At 34.6% G+C, this 16,054-nt stretch overlaps 1 protein-coding gene and 1 long non-coding RNA gene across 15 annotated transcripts in view; one reads left to right on the top strand and one right to left on the bottom strand.

Annotated features, from left to right (window-relative positions):
* Positions 1-16,054, top strand: part of Ptprd (protein tyrosine phosphatase receptor type D) — a 2,207,759-nt gene that overhangs the window by 1,191,130 nt on the left and 1,000,575 nt on the right. For all 14 annotated transcript variants that reach the window (XM_058579708.1, XM_058579705.1, XM_058579707.1 and 11 more), the window contains one exon: positions 3,570-3,603. The gene's annotated coding sequence lies outside the window, so the exon portion shown is untranslated. The remainder of the gene's footprint in view (positions 1-3,569; positions 3,604-16,054) is intronic.
* Positions 1-16,054, bottom strand: part of LOC124093411 (uncharacterized) — a 113,760-nt gene that overhangs the window by 17,282 nt on the left and 80,424 nt on the right. The window lies entirely within an intron of this gene.

Here is a 16,054-nt window from a genome sequence, read left to right as displayed (position 1 = left end):
TTTCTAGAATTATTGTTTGATTTTTTTTATAATCTCTGTCTCCTGATAAAGATGCTTAACTTCTTCTTTTATCTGTCTATGTAATTCATTTTCAAAGTGTTCTTTCACTGTTTGGATTTGCTGTCTCGTATCCTCTTTAAGGTTCCCTTCCATCTGTCTAAGGTATTCCTTGAGTTCTTTATATGACCATTTTTCTGATGACTCTAGGTCCTCCTGAATATTTAGGCTGTCCTTCATTGTTTGTACTCCTTTTCTTCCTTGCTTTTTTATGCTGCTCATGTTACTTCTTGTTCTGTTTGACTGCTGGGTTACTGTTTACTCTTATAAATTTATTTGATGCTTGGAGGAAAGATATTAGAAGGGAAGGGAAGAAGTCACTGTCGCGCTGGTTTCAATGAAGTTATCTCCTCCGCCCGTGACGTCAGTTCTCTGCCATGGTGGTATCCCATGCAAATAGTGACCGTTTGTTCCCTTTTCTGGGTGACCAATGCAACGGGTGGGTCCTGACTGTCTCTCCCAAGCCCCGTTTCAATCCTGTGGCCACTGCCTATGAAGGCTTGGTTGGCTTTTACCTCTGTAAGTTCAGACGGGCCGACCAGTTATTTCAGGAGGATCGTTAGTGCTGAGTCATTAGAAGCAGGCGAACCGGAGTTTGAATGCAGCCGATCCGGGCTCCGTGTGTGTGTTCTGAGGGGCCCAGACTGTTCGCCCCAGATCCATGTCAGCTCAGCATTGCCTAGTGATCCTGAGCAAACAGCATTTAGATAGTTTACGACTCCCTATGCCAGCGCAGATGAAGAGGTCAGAGACTTGATCTCTCCGTGCCCGCCGCCATGTTGGATCTCCTCTTACTATAATTTTGTACCAAAGTTTTTGAAGTATCTTGTTTCTTGTGGATCAATTTGTTATTTCTTAGTGAACCCTTGGTTTTATCTGGGAGGGTTTCTGTATTTTTTTATTCCATTCTCAGGATCACACTGATATGTAAATAATCAAATGGTTCACATTGCTCTCTAGTGAGATTTTCCTGGTTATGTTTTATTTACCTTTTGAGTAAAACAGGAAGGAAACAATCATTCATTAGGTGTTTGTTCTCAGGAAACCATAGATCCCAGAAGTGCTTTAACCAACTGTATTTGCAATACCTCTGCCACAAAAGTACAAAGCAACATTAAATTCAGGGGGGATTACCACTGACATTTTTATTTTTCCTCACCTACTAGTGCCAGCTCCAATAGGTCAATAAATAAAGTAAGGTGCATTTTTTTTTTTAATTTATTTTTTTCACAAAAGTAAGAGTAATATAGATGATATTAATAACACAAATTAATTATCAATTTTTATTAATATTTCTAAAGATCCTTCTGTAATAGTGGCTGATTGCTATCATCAGAATACTTTGGAAACATTGACACTTGTAGGGAAAATGTCATTAGTAACCTGGTGGTAGACTCAGACTACAACACATTTTAAAATTCTGTATTATTCTACTCTAGAAGTTTCTCCAAATTACTTAAAAATTTTTTATTTGTCTTTATTATATATTAGACTCATGTTTCTCTGATAAGAACTGGAGGAGATAGGAATGAAAAGCACTATATCCAAGAAGCTGAATGTTGAAATATTACTGTCCGTCTTTAGTTGAAATATACATTCTATCATTAGGTAAAAATAACCTTGTAAAATTCTCCTTTTTACCAAATTAGTTAAGCATCATTTTATTTTAAATTTCTTTATTAAAATCTTTACATCTGCTTCTTAAGGTTATATTTTTCAGTTCAGTAATACTTTCTGTTGATGTGTAATATAGAACATGAAAAAGGAAGGAAAGTCCTTAATGAAATGAAGAAATAGCCAATTTATAATAATCTGAATCAATCAAAACAAACTTGACATGAGTAATTACAGTTATTTCCTAATGTTTTGAGTCAAAAGTGGTTTGTAGGCCCAGGAGGGGAGTGAAAGATGGGACATTATAGTGGGCCAAACACCTTCGTGCTTCATATAGCCTGAGTCTGGTCTAGTATAGGAATACAAAGTTACCAATAGTAATATTAGCAGTTCATTTCTAGAACAAGATAGATGCTTTCTTCTACTGAAATTATCCAACTAATTTCAGTCTTGCTTCTGGGATGAGCATATTTATAGTTCAAGTCTATCATTATTATTAAAAACATAATTTAAAACATATGGTGTACCAGCACAGGGCTACTATGAATTATTTACCTCCCTTTTGCTTTTTTTTTTTTTTTTTTTTTTGGTACCAGGCATTGAAGCCAAGGGCCCTTAACCACTGAGCCACATCCCAGCCCTTTTTTCTTATATTTTATTTTGTGATAGGTTCTCACTAAGTTACTTAGGGACTTGCTGTATTGCTGAGGCTGGCTTTGAAAACATAATCCTCCAGCCTCAACCTCCAGAGCCCCTTGGATTACAGGCACATGCCACCATGCTTGGCTCCAGACCTTTATTTTAATTTTGAGACAGGGTCTTAGTTGCTGAGGTTTGCCTAGAACTTTCAATTGTCCTTACCCAATCTCCATAATTACTGGAATTACAGGTGTGCATCACCATGCCTGGCTTAGAAAAAAAAAATCTTTAAGAATTTACTTAAAAGTAATTAATCCATAGGAGGAATTTACGATGCCTTCAATTCCTAATTGCTTCTTGAAATTGAAAAGTTTCAGTAATAATACTACTATTCTTGTCACTTTCCCATTATTAGGAGAAACAGGTACAATGAATTACATTTTTCATATCAAAGATGGTAGGTGAACCAAAAGAAAATGTACCCCATGTGTTATCTTGTGTGCTAAATATAATGTTACCTCTAGCTCGACCAGTGTCTCAGCATCTCTGATGCCAGAGACACAGCAGGTCTGGGCAGGCACATTGAGCAGAGAAAAGTATAACACCTACATCTAGAACATGAGATGGAGCCTCAGTGTCATAATTGAGGTCCTAAATATAAAGGTGAACTAAAGCATTATGAAAGAAAGAGAAGGAAGGAGGGAGGGGCTGTTCAAGATTTGAATACAGGGCACAGGGAAAATAGTGAGAGATAAACTTGAAAGGTAGAAGGAATGTGCATTGGAGAATTATAATGGAAAAAATTTCCAGAATTGGAATAGAGCATCTGATCAAAGACCATGAACACTACACTAAATACTTTGAATTTTGAGTAGATAAACTAGAGTTCTGAACTCAGGTATGCAGTGTATGTGGCATTATGAGAGTTGTGTAATAGGATAAATAGTTCAAGAATTTGTTTATTCCAGGACCAAGATTGTTACACAGGTGACTCTTTTTGTACCTACCTTTTAAATACATATATCAAAAGATATGATACAACATATACATGAACAGGTGTGCCTATAAAAATGATTTTGAAAAACAACCTGTCATTTATTTTGGCCTGAAAATACTTTCATCTCAAATCACTAAATGATATCAAAATAGGTATCTTCTTTCCTTGTTCAGTTTTTCTTCTATAATGTTTTTTAACCTGTTTAAATTGAAAGTTTTGGAAGTTTTTTGTGATCCCAATATCAAATACATTTTTGTTTCAGATGATGGTGCCTGTCCATTAACTGAACAACTGTGGTAAGTTTTGGATTATTTCTATTTGCTTTCCTTCAACCTTTATGATATTCTTTTCTGAGATTCAAAAGGATTTATTTTATCTATGTTAACTTTGGTTGAGTTTGTTGAAAGAGTTTTCTGCAGGTTCTCTAATAGGCATTTTAGGATTATTTTTTTCTTTCCTTTTTCCAATTAAAACCAAAATTTTAGTTTTTAAACAGATTTTGTCAGTGTAGATGTTTATTACCACAGATGCTTCATTTATTAAAACAATCTTTCAACCAATTAGAAAAGTGATATATCATTAGTTTCTGTTTGAGTAGTTATCAGGTATGTTTTATAGTATTTGGGTTGATAGTAAAGCACCCAACACTTACTGATATGAATAATTATTTTTGTGTTTTTAACAATCTTATAAGAAAAAGAAGAAAAATAATTAGCATGCTTTAATTTACATAATTGCCTTGCCTTGCTATGATTATTCATTAAAAGTTAAGATGAATGGATATATTGTTCTTATCAGTCTAATGTACCTCTGGAGAAGTTGCTATCTTTCCTGTTATCTTGAAAGAATAAACCCAATATATCTGTGTGGCTTTATAGTACTAATAAGTTGGGATATTTAAGGATTCTCTCATTACCGGATTTATAAAAAGAAGACTTTACATCAGATTGTCACCCATTTTATTTCCTTGGGTATTTACAAGTATTGGGCAAATTGAGAGAAAAAAAATAGTTTTTTCTCTCTTATTCACTTGCAATAAGGGAAAAAAAGAAACTGTAAAAGTATCTTTGTATTGCATCCTCTTACTCCCTTAGAAGAGTCTGCTTGGTAAAACTAACATGGCCAGAATGGGAGCTGTTTTGAAGGAGGATAACAAGAAGTTTGGAGGAGAAAGAAAAGTTTACCAAGCTTTCTTGTTAAAAATGCATGTTCTTATGAGGTAGGGATTAAGAATGCGAATTTTAATCAGCTTCCAAGTGATGTCAAAGCTTCTTGTCTAAGGACCATATTGTAAATAGCAAGTTTTTATAAAAATTATTCTCAACCTTTGCCTCCTTTCCAAGAGACTCCCTTCAAGGCATTAATTTTCAAGTATTTGATTCAGATCTGATATTTAATGTTTTTTTTTTCTATGTTCAGAGAATAATTTTAAGACTAGAGCAGAATACCCAATTTTAGGTAAACCACATAGTCAAAACAGAGCAAAACAAAACAAAACAAAAAAGACTTGAGTAGTTATACTTTCCCTCTCATTATCTGATTAATCCTGAGTAAACTGAAAAGGATTTAAAAAATAAAACAGTTAAACTCTTTGAGACAAGTAATTTTAAAGTGAATTACATGAAAAATTTTATTTAAAATGTTTTCTCCAATATTTTCATCTGTTCAAAGACAATTGTTGTCTTAATATGGCAATAAGCGAATTTAAAAACCACCAATGGTTATCAGGAATCAATAGTTCTAAGTACATAGACATTATCATTGCTCTGATTAAAAGTACTTGACTTTTGCCTTGAAAATGTGACAAAATGCTTTTGGTTTGGCACTACATTCCTGCTGACATAATGAATACTATCTGGTCTAATTGTTCTCCCTGTTCAAATCTGTTTTAGTCAGCTTTTGTTACTGTGACCAAAAGACCTAACAAAAATGATGTACAAGAGGCTTCTGGTTTGGAGGTTCAGTCCATGGTTGGATGATTCCTGTCATGAGGTGGAACAGAACATCATGGCAGAAGGGCATGATGGAGGAAAGCAGTTCAGGACATGACACCAGGAAGAAAAGAGAGTTCTACTAACCAGGGACAAAATATATATACTCCAGGTACACCCCCAGTGAGCTTCTTCCTCTAGTCACATTCAAACTGCCTACAGTTGCCACCCAGTCAATTCATATTAGTGGATTAATCCACTGATTAGGGTACAACTTTCATAATCTAATAATTTCACCTCTGAATGTGTTTGCATTCAGACACATGAGTTTTGGGAGGCCATCTCATATGTAAACCATAACAAAATCTCAAGAGAATCAGGAAAACAGGACAGATACTGGAATGGGAAAGACGTGTCAGTTACTATAAATAATGAAGCCAAGAGGCCTAGTCCATGAGGATAAAATAATCTGAAGGACTTTTAAAAACCTGGAGCCTGAAGGCCATGGAAATGGAAGTTTCAAAATCAATCTCAAATTTTCTAGTGTAACTTTTTCTTTACATTAATTTTTTTTACAAAGATTGCAAATAAGATTAACTTGTGGAGTTAAGAAAAAATAAACTCAGAGGATCCTCAAGGTGAAAACTGACATCCAAAGTTTGATGCTTCAGCTCCTGGTGATTCCCTTAAGAAATGGCTTTGAGAACCTGTGCCTTACATTTGAGATTCTAGTTTTTGGTTTTGTGTTTTCTTGTTTGTTTGTTTTAACTCCTAAGTGATAGTGATGTTGATGCTCTGTGTAACACACTTTTAGTAAGCAAGAAGCTACTAGACCTTATAAGTTTCCAGTAGGGTCAATATCACATGAGAGTAGTTATTGCCTCTCTAAGGCTGAAGGAAAGGGTTCAGAGGAAGGCAGAAAGAAGAGAGGATACATCCAAATGTCACATGCTGTAGGCCCTCAGTAGAATATGCAACTGCCAGCATGTTTGGATTCATGTTTGGTCACTGGGAAAATCTCTACACCAAAGTATCTTGTCTAGTTAATTCATATGATTCCTGTATTTGCATTATTGATATTCATTTGATTTCAGTAGATTTCTAACCTAACTACATAAACACAATTTCTTTGGTGCAAATATAGAGGATGGAAAGTGGAGGATGTAGTGAGCAAGGATCTGAATTTTAGTAATTACCCTAGATGACTCTAATCCAGAATGGAACTTAGAAACCATTGGTTTAGATTACACACCACCTTCTTTCCTGGTCTTTCAATATGTATATATTTTTCTTCTTTAAATCAATATTTCATATATACTATTATAGATGTAAAGAGTGTTCCATATAACTAAATAATAATAATGACAATCACAACGAGGTGGTAAAATGGTACTTGTTATTTGCTAAGCATGGTTCTGAAAGTTCTGTATGAACTAGAACAGTCCTAGATAACATGTGCTAGTAATATTCGTATATATATGAAAACTGAAATTAATTTTCCCAAGTTAACATTGCTTTTTAAAAAATATTTTTAGTTATAGGTGGACAAAATGCCTTTATTTCATGCAATTATTTTTATGTGATGCTGTGGATCGAACCCATTGCCTCACATGTGCTAGACAAATACTCTTTCACTGAGCTACAAATCCAGCTCCCTCACATTGCTCTTAAATGATAGAACTGGGATTTAAACTCAGGCATTCTTGTTCTACATTTCATATGCTATTGAACTACCAATCAGATATCAATTAATAAATATAATCAATACATTTCTAGAACAGCTTCTATACACTAAGTACGTTCTTACGTACTACTAATAGAGCAGAAAGGACAATAAAGTTTCCTCCCTATGGTGATTATTTCTAGTGAAGTATATAGACCCTCATTTTCAGAACAGACAAAAGTTTTTGAAGATCTTATCATTCATAGCAAGAATATACGAATGCAAATTTGAACATTTCATTTGCTTTGAGAGATCTTGGCAAATCTCTTAAATAATCTAACAAAATAACATGAAGAAATATATAAAAGAGTCATTTTATTACTTTGTATTCTCATTAAGTAGAATGAAAGAAGTTTTGTGTATATATTTGGTTCGAGAAATATCATAGTGAAAAAAAGACTGGCATTCCCCAGGGCAATAGACACTAAAGGCATTGGGAAAGCATTAGCTCTCAGGAAGGTGCTACAGTGATGTTCATGGTATTAATGTTATCATTGATGCCTGTAGTGTTGGCATTTGTCATAATGGTGGTGAAGGCTGAGATGATAAAATCAATGGTATCTACTGTCATTCATTAAGCACTGTGCTAAATTCTTTATATTTTAAAATTTATTTAATCCATTCCATAGTCCTGTTAAGTAGTACAATTAATTCCCATATAGAACTAGAGAATTGAGAAATTAAAAAAACTTAAACACTTTGCCCAAGTCACATAGCTAAACAAATAATGGAACCCAGATTAGATCCAAAATGTATAATCTACATCATACTAGTTAACAGATATGAGTAGCTTATGATAAACATTTGTTATTTCTCATGATTCCATGATATACTAGGCAATTATTCTCCTCCATGAGGTGTTAGTTGAGTGGCCACATTGAACTGGACCCTTAATGGAAAGTTATGTTCTTGGTCATGTGGCCTCTCTTCTCACTTGGTGAGTCATCTGCCAGAGGTTCTCAAGAGGACATCTCTCTTCAGGAAATTGTCTGGGTTTCCATATAGAATGCAGCTCATTTGCAAAGACAAGCCCCACTGAAAGTGCTTCTCTTTGTTTTATGCTTGCTAAAATCCCATCAATCAAAATATTTTACATGGATAGTCTCAGAATCCATACAGAAGGAGACTACACAGGGGCAAGAATGTCTGAGAATGGTTCAGTATGTCACACCAGATATGACTGATTTTGTTCACTGAAGCCAGCCCTCTGTGTCTATAGGTTCTGCTTTCAAGATATTTGAAAAGATATTTGATATTTAGGTCAGATATTTCTGACCTAAATATACTACATGCATGTATGAATATATAACAATGAACTCTACTTTTATGTATAACTATAATACATCAACAAACAATAAAATAGAAGGAATGCCAGTAGAGTAGAGGAAGAGGACCAGAGGAGAAAGAAGAAGAGAGAAAGGGGACATGCTGGGGTTTGAAATAGAGCAAATTATGTTTATGAATATGTTAAAATGAACACCACTCATAATTTATTGCACTAATAAAACCATTTTAAAATAAGAACAGAGAAAGCAAATTGCATCTGTAGTAAACATGCACAGATTATGTTTATTCTTATCATTTTCCAAACAATATAGTGAAACTACTGTTTGTATAACAATTGCATTGTGTTAGGTATTATAAGTAATCTAGAGATGAATTAAAGTATACAGATGGGTGTGTGCAGGTTATATGCAAATGCTATGCCATTTTACATAAGACTTAAGCATCCATGGATTTTTGGTATCCACAGAGGGTCCTAGAACTAATTCCCACAGATACCTCAGAAAAACAATATTTTAAGTACTCTATTTTAATTGCTGTAGTATATTTTCTCCCTGAAGAGATTAAGTGAACATTGAAAGGTATCAGACCACAAAAGATTATTGGGACACCATAGACAGATTTTAAGTGGTTTTACATGGGTCATATAAGTACCCAAGATAAATTTTGTTGTAGAAAATGTAATATTGGGATATATAGCAAGGTTTAAAATTCAAAAGTTCAAAGGCTTTGAAAGAATTTATAGTCTGATTAGAAATCCACCAAGAATCAGGGCAAAGTTGGCGAAATTGTGAACACTTATAAACTGGATTTCTACATTTGTCATAATGAAGGATCCAATTCTCACAAGTTCACATCTGCTTGCAGGTAGACAGTGGTACAGGCAGCAGTGATTGTGTGTCTAGTTACAGTACCAAATTCTATCTTAATGTATTTCTCAAGGCTTCTCAATAAAGAAAAGACTTTCATCTGAAAGACTAAGAAGACAAAATGTTCTTCCAGTACCCAATGATCTATCTATAATGGACAACAGTATCTTATTGTTAGGCGGTGGATAATATTGGATTTTAATCAGGCTGGGTCCCAATGGGGCTATCAGGATGACTTAACTAAAAAATAGCCATCCCTCTTATGCAGAGCTCTGTCACTATAGTGACCAATTTACCCAGCTTACTGTCCCAAAATGTCCTCCTGGAGGGCCAAGGAGAATCTTGATTGTCCGTTGAGACTATAAAGAAATAAAGAGTTTTGCCTCACTGCTTTTCAGGCAGTTTTTTTTCTCAGGAACTCTACAGAGAACATCTGTCTTCAGGACTATAAATTTGGTGCTTTTTACCAGCTCTAAATGTTTTTCTATTGCTTAAGAAAAGTAGGGATCAACAACCTACTCCCATCATTTAGGGACTAACAATGTGGAAAATTGAGTGAACTCAATATGATTACCACTCAAGGTTTCTCCCTGTGAACCCAAGTCTTCTTTAAATTTTGAAATAAATTCCAAACAAGAAGACAGAAAGCAACAAATTTGAGGGGGGAGGGTCATGTTTTTCCTTCGCTTTCTTAGCAGAGAATGGAAATGTAATAGGGTTCTCTGTTGTGAGTAGAAGCAGCATCCATTTCCTATATTCACTCAGGGAGTTCTGTTTTACTAGTCAAGAAAAACTAAATTCATATTATTATAAATGGAAAAGAACTGATGCCCTAATATATCAAGTAGGGATTTCTAAGTTGCACCAACAAAATAATTGGGTACATGTGCAAACGCAGAAACACATGTACAGAATTCAAATTTTGTGTATGCAAAATGGATAATTGTATAATCAAATATGTGCCTTTGATTAAAATCATTGTATATGTAAATTTCCTATTTGCTGAAGTAGTCATATTTTGGCATGTGCATACATAATTAGTTATTTCTAATTTAAGGTAATCTGTGGCAGGAATTTTCTTACCTAGTAGATCTCATGTTTCATCTATTAGCCAAATATTATATTTTCACTTTTTTTCCAATAATGACATTTCTGTCATTTAAAAGATTAAATTTCTCCTTGTTTATCAGTATCATTTAAAAGACTCAGAATGATTTTTAGCCTCTCTTTTTCCTCCCACTCTTTTGTTTCCTTTCATCTTTCCTACCTAGACTCGGGGACCTAGAAAACCGACTAGAGCAGGGCGATCCTGGAGGACAGAATCTACCATTGACTAGTAGAGTAGGCAAGTGTTTCAAGGAGCAAAGGAATTTGATTTTTTTCATTTCTCTTGAAACCTATATTAAAAGCAAAAATCTAAGCACTTCCGTATTGAAGTTCACATGGTCTTTGCTCAAAACCTTCCAAGAGCTCATTAATGAAAGCCAACTTCTGCACAATGGCCTTCAGAATTGCCCAGCATCTGGACTCCTCTAGGACCCCATCTCCTACACCCTGCCCACTCTCATTGTTCACATTCTTCTGGCTGCCCTGCCCTGCCCTGCCCTGTCCTGCCTGAAATCTCTGAGCAGCCTCAATCCTGCAGTCTTTTGTAGCAGTTTTCTCCACTCGCAGTGCTTTCCCACAAGTCAGGACCTTGTACCAGATCCTCTCCCTTGAGTCTTGTTGTCACACTCAGCTCTTAATCTACATTCTTTAACTTTAGAGCATCACCTACCATTTTTCTAAATCTGTTTGTGTGTCCAACTCTTCTTACTAGAAGCTCAAAAAGCTATAAAAACGCCATGAATTTGTCTGGACTACTCCCTGCCATATCACTATCCCCTGAAACAGAGAAAATGCAGGGTAACTATTTCTTGTGTGAATGAATGAGCAAATGAAGGAAGGGAAGAAATGAGCAAATTAATATTCTAGGTTTGATAGCCAAAGACTCCCTACAGAGCTATTACTGGAATGACTGCATGTTAGGTAAAGGGCAAAATGGTTTTATTGACAGCAGAATATACATAAAGATGTATATTCTGTTTGTCATTTTGAACAAGGCAAGAAAAAAATATTTAGACTGAAAGTTATTACAATTAAAGATAAATTATTAGAAAATATGGTTAACATTTTATTTTCAGTAAAACAATAAAAAGCAATAGCTCTCTAATATGCATCCTCTTTATTTTAGAATATATACATATACATGTATGTGTGTGTGTATGTATGTATATATATATATATATATATATATATATATATATATATATATTTGTATACAGAAAGGCTAAAAATTATTCTGATCTTTTAAATGATACTGATAAACAAATAAAAATTTTATGTATGTATATAATACAATTTAATCCTCACAACAACCTTATCATGAAGATACCATCATTTTATCCATTGTGCAGATAGAAAATTGAGGCACAGAAAATTTAAGTTACTTTCCCCAAATCATAGACTCATATTATGAACTGAAATATATATATAATTTTCTCATATTTTGATTTATTATTCAATATTATGTCTAATGATTCTGATTTGGTTCTACTTTAAAATATTTTTTCCAGAAGAGTGGCATTATTGCATCCTTTTATACTCATTATCTCAGAAGCCTGTTTTTAATTTATCCTTTTTGAGTGTCTGAGAAATTATCTTGCATAAATTAACAAATACATTTAAATACACGACATGCTACATACTTTCTTTGGACTAAGATCTATAATTCAGGATGAAAAAAAAATTATTCCTATGGAAGTTTTCAGCCAGGTAATTTTAGGCTTTTCTGTTAAAATGTATTTTTGAATTATGTCTCTTCATAAACCTGTTTGGGAACAAGGCTGTGATTGAATAAAGCCTCGGAATCATTTACTTTTGCCTTCTCTTTATATCTGATTGATGCTTAAAACTAAGGTCATGTCTGTATTCCTAGTGTAATTGCTAAAATATTTTGTTTAGAGATGTATTACTAATAATAGCATGCACTTTCACTTTCAAAACTGTCCATCATGGGCTGGGGTTGTGGCAGAGGCAGAGCACTTGCCTAGCATGCATGAGGCACTGGATTTGAACATCAGCACCACATAAATAAAAAATAAAATAAAGGTATGTATCGACCCACAACTAAAAAATAAATGTTTAAAATTTTTAAAAAAGTGTTCATCATAAAAATAAACTTTATGTTCACCTATTTAAAGCAAATATATGAAATTTACAGAAAGTCTAAAAAAATCGAGTATCAGGGTAATTTTTTAGCCAAGAATCCTATATCCACTGAAACCACACTATAAAAATAGAGTTGACATAAAAGCATATTTTACTTTAAAAAGTCTGTACCTTAGGCTGGGTGCAATGGCACATGCCTGTAATCCCAGAGGCTCAAGAGGCGGAGGCAGGAGGATTGAGAGTTCAAAGCTAGCCTCAGCAATTTAAAGAGGCACTAAGCAACTCAGTGAGACCCTGTCTCTAATAAAATACAAAATAATGATAGGAATGTGGCTCAGTGGTTGAGTGCCCCTGGGTTCAACTCCTGGTACACCCCCCACCCAAGAAAAAAAAGTTTGTATCTTAAATATAAAGAAAAGATTAATTGTCCTCAATAACTTTTTTTTCATTATATAAAGAATCAATTAAAATCCAGAAGTGAAAATATATAGTCTTACCAATATGAGAACATTATACCTAAACTGTATTTCCACTTGCTTAATAGAAATTCATTCAACAAATCTTAAAAACCCATTTAAATTTTTGAAATAATGAATCTTTGCTAGAAAGGAGAAAACCTTTCTTTTTCTAGGTCTTCATTAGATTTCAAAACATGCACACCTTGAAAGCATGGACACCATAGCTGAAATGCTGTGTCCATTTACTGTTTCACCCAATTCATTTAAATGTTAGTCTTTGTTAATGTAAGCCTTAGGCAACTTTGACTAGTACAAAGGGGAAAAAAAAAAACAATTTCCAATCAGCCATTGCACCTGCACCGGCACCAAACTCCCTGGGGCCTCCTGGCACTGAAGAAGCACACAGCCAGAATGTCTTGTGTTATTTCTCAGCTTCGCTGTGCTGGGATACAAATTCCTGCAACAGCAACACTCAGTCTGCAGATTTCACAGGAAGGGTGAGCTCCTTTCTCCTTTTACATGAAGAGAGTCTGTTCATGCAGCTCAGGAGGCTGAGACACTCCTGTTCCCTTTTAGTTCATAACATCTCAAACACAACAGCCAACTCTCCATGAAGCCTGAGATCTACAGCCTACTTCCTGACTTCTCTATTCTTCATTCAAAGGTTCTAGTTAATAAATGAAACAGAAGCACTACTCACAATATTTTTATGATTTTATTTTTTATAAAGTTTTAAGTTTTAGAAAAGTGACAAAAGTTTTTATTTTTTTCTGTTTGCTAAATATGCTAGTTAAAATGCATTTTGCTGCCGCTTTCTCCCCCTCCCCTTCCAGATTCTGATTTAACCATTGCTGTAAGTGCTGCCCAGTCTTCAGAATTATGGACTGTTTTCTCAGACAATTGAATAATCTCCAAAAATTTCATCACAGCCCTGTTGAAGCCTCCAGGAAGGCTGCTAAAACTACCATTCCTTTCCCTGGTATATAACTTTGCTCTTCATTCTGTTTATTTGCTGGGGTCTTCTCTACTAAAATATATTGCTACATGTTCTAGGGAGATCTGGAAACTTTGCCTCAGTGCCATACCTCATTGGCTCATGTGAGGTAGATCAGCAGTGATAACAACCCCAAGTGATAAATTTCCACATGGTATCTGAAGCCACAGGTGCTTGCCAAAAGCTCATGCATTTCATGCTAGTCACTTACAGACAGAAACTCTAGAAGGTGCTTGGCATTACAAACATATTTTGGAAGTTATCAATGTAACTACTCTTAGTAACACCAAGTACAGTCCATGTGCTCCAATTCCATCTAAGCTCAGCATACAGACACTCAAATTGCCTCTTTTTTAGCTAGAAGTATAAATTTTTCCCAGAAAATTTTCTTATAAGGTAAGAGGGCCACAATGATCTTCCAAAACCTACTGAAGTAGATGTCTCAGAAGCTCATGGATATATATGCAAAGAAGGCACCTGGTGGTGGTCTTACTTGTTTTATGAAAGAGCATATTTTAAAAGATCAGAGAATTAGAATCATAGATAGGCTCAAATTACACCTCAGCCATTTATCTTCAGTGTATCTCTGGAATACCACTTTAAAAACAGGGTTGTGTCTTCAAATGAAACATTGAAAAAAAATAATCATTCCAAAGGTAAGTAGACTAAGTGACTTTGTGTATATATATTTGTTCCCTCACCTGGCATACTGAGATAATCATTCTTCTTGCCTATATTCACTTTGACTATGGTGGTCAATTCTGGGTATCCACACACTTCACAGAGCCACACTACAGAGTCACTCGAAGGCCTGCAGGGTGAAATATGTGCTCATTAAAAGAACCAGTAGCCTGACTTCACTTGCTTACCTGCAAATCTACATGAAAGGATTGGTTTGCTGTGATTAGTGACCTAGGTCAGGCTTAAAGCAGACAGAATCTACAAGCATTTTAAGTTACTTGTATAGATTGTTTTGTACTTTGCTTTCTTCTCATCTATCTGACATTCCAGTGGTTTATCTTACTCTCTGGGACTATATCTGAAGGCTGTTCATCAAAGAGAGGGGAAAAATGAATATCCTAGGGGAAAAATTGCAGAGAATAAATGTTTGACTGAAACCTCTGGCTATCTTCAGAATGCCTGTGAGTCCAAATGAAAATGGGTGGAAATGCCAAACAATTTTTAAGGCTTTGAGACAAGTGGATGCTTGTTAAATGAAGACAGACCACGTGGGTTCATAATTCTTTTTTATGTTGATATTATGTCTACACTGTGGCATTATGTTGGAAGAACTGTGGTTTGTTCCACCTATAAAATTGCTAGAATTAGGAAATAAAGTTCCTATCACCCAGATAGCACCCAAGAGAAAAGTAGAAATATTTCAAAATGTGAAACACTGTATCTAGAAAAATGATATAGTGAATAGATGTGTGATCTGTAAGTTGTGATGGATACTATAAACAACTTTTAAAACAATTTGAAAGTTTCAAGATGCACTATTGTTTCAAGAGGATTTTGTTTTAAGATCTCATCCAATGTGCATTTTTTCCCAACAGTTGTCAAAAAAATCACTAAAAATGTGAAAGCAGAGAGTGAAACATGAAAAAATTAGTAATGAAGAAATTCATCATAATGAAAAGTCCCAGGAGTTCTCTTTAGCAGTGGAGGAGCTCATTTTATTACACAAAACTGGCAAATAACTGACATCTACAAGTTACAAGAAATAGAAACAACTAGGGCAAAAAATTGAATCAATTTAAAAATGTCAAGGAATCTACTTATTTGTTTTCTAGGAGTCAGTATAATTAGTAAAGTTTTTACAAGTGCCAAAACCCTGAAAGGAATGTATTTTATGAGATAAATGCAAACAATATGGATTCTGACTGTAAAAATTCAGAGTCGGCCTCAACATACCAGGTGATCAGTGTTGGATTCATACACAGATGGTGTTTCCACACTCAATGATCTCCTGGAGTAGGGTAATTGGTCCACAGAAATGATGGTCATTTTTTTCAAATATCTACTTTCAACATGAAACTTTTCATAGCCAAGGTAAGCTGGACACAAAATCCTACTATAAGCACTGCAATAAATTAAAAATCTAGATAAACCTAGGCTTAGTTAATTTACCTTTTAACGTATACATAAAAACACACAAAAATGCACATATTTCATGCCAATTAGAGTAATGACCTTGGTCAAGTAAAACAATGACATACATTTTATTTTTTATAAAACATACACTATGTGTCTATGAGCAAAACACAGTGTATGTAAA

Source organism: Marmota monax, unplaced genomic scaffold (assembly GCF_021218885.2).
Source record: "Marmota monax isolate L192 unplaced genomic scaffold, Marmota_monax_Labrador192_F-V1.1 WCK01_AAM20220418_F8-fsc00124, whole genome shotgun sequence".
NCBI lineage: Eukaryota > Metazoa > Chordata > Mammalia > Rodentia > Sciuridae > Marmota > Marmota monax.
The sequence above is the reverse complement of the archived record's forward strand: the minus strand, read 5'-3'. Positions and strand labels throughout refer to the sequence as shown.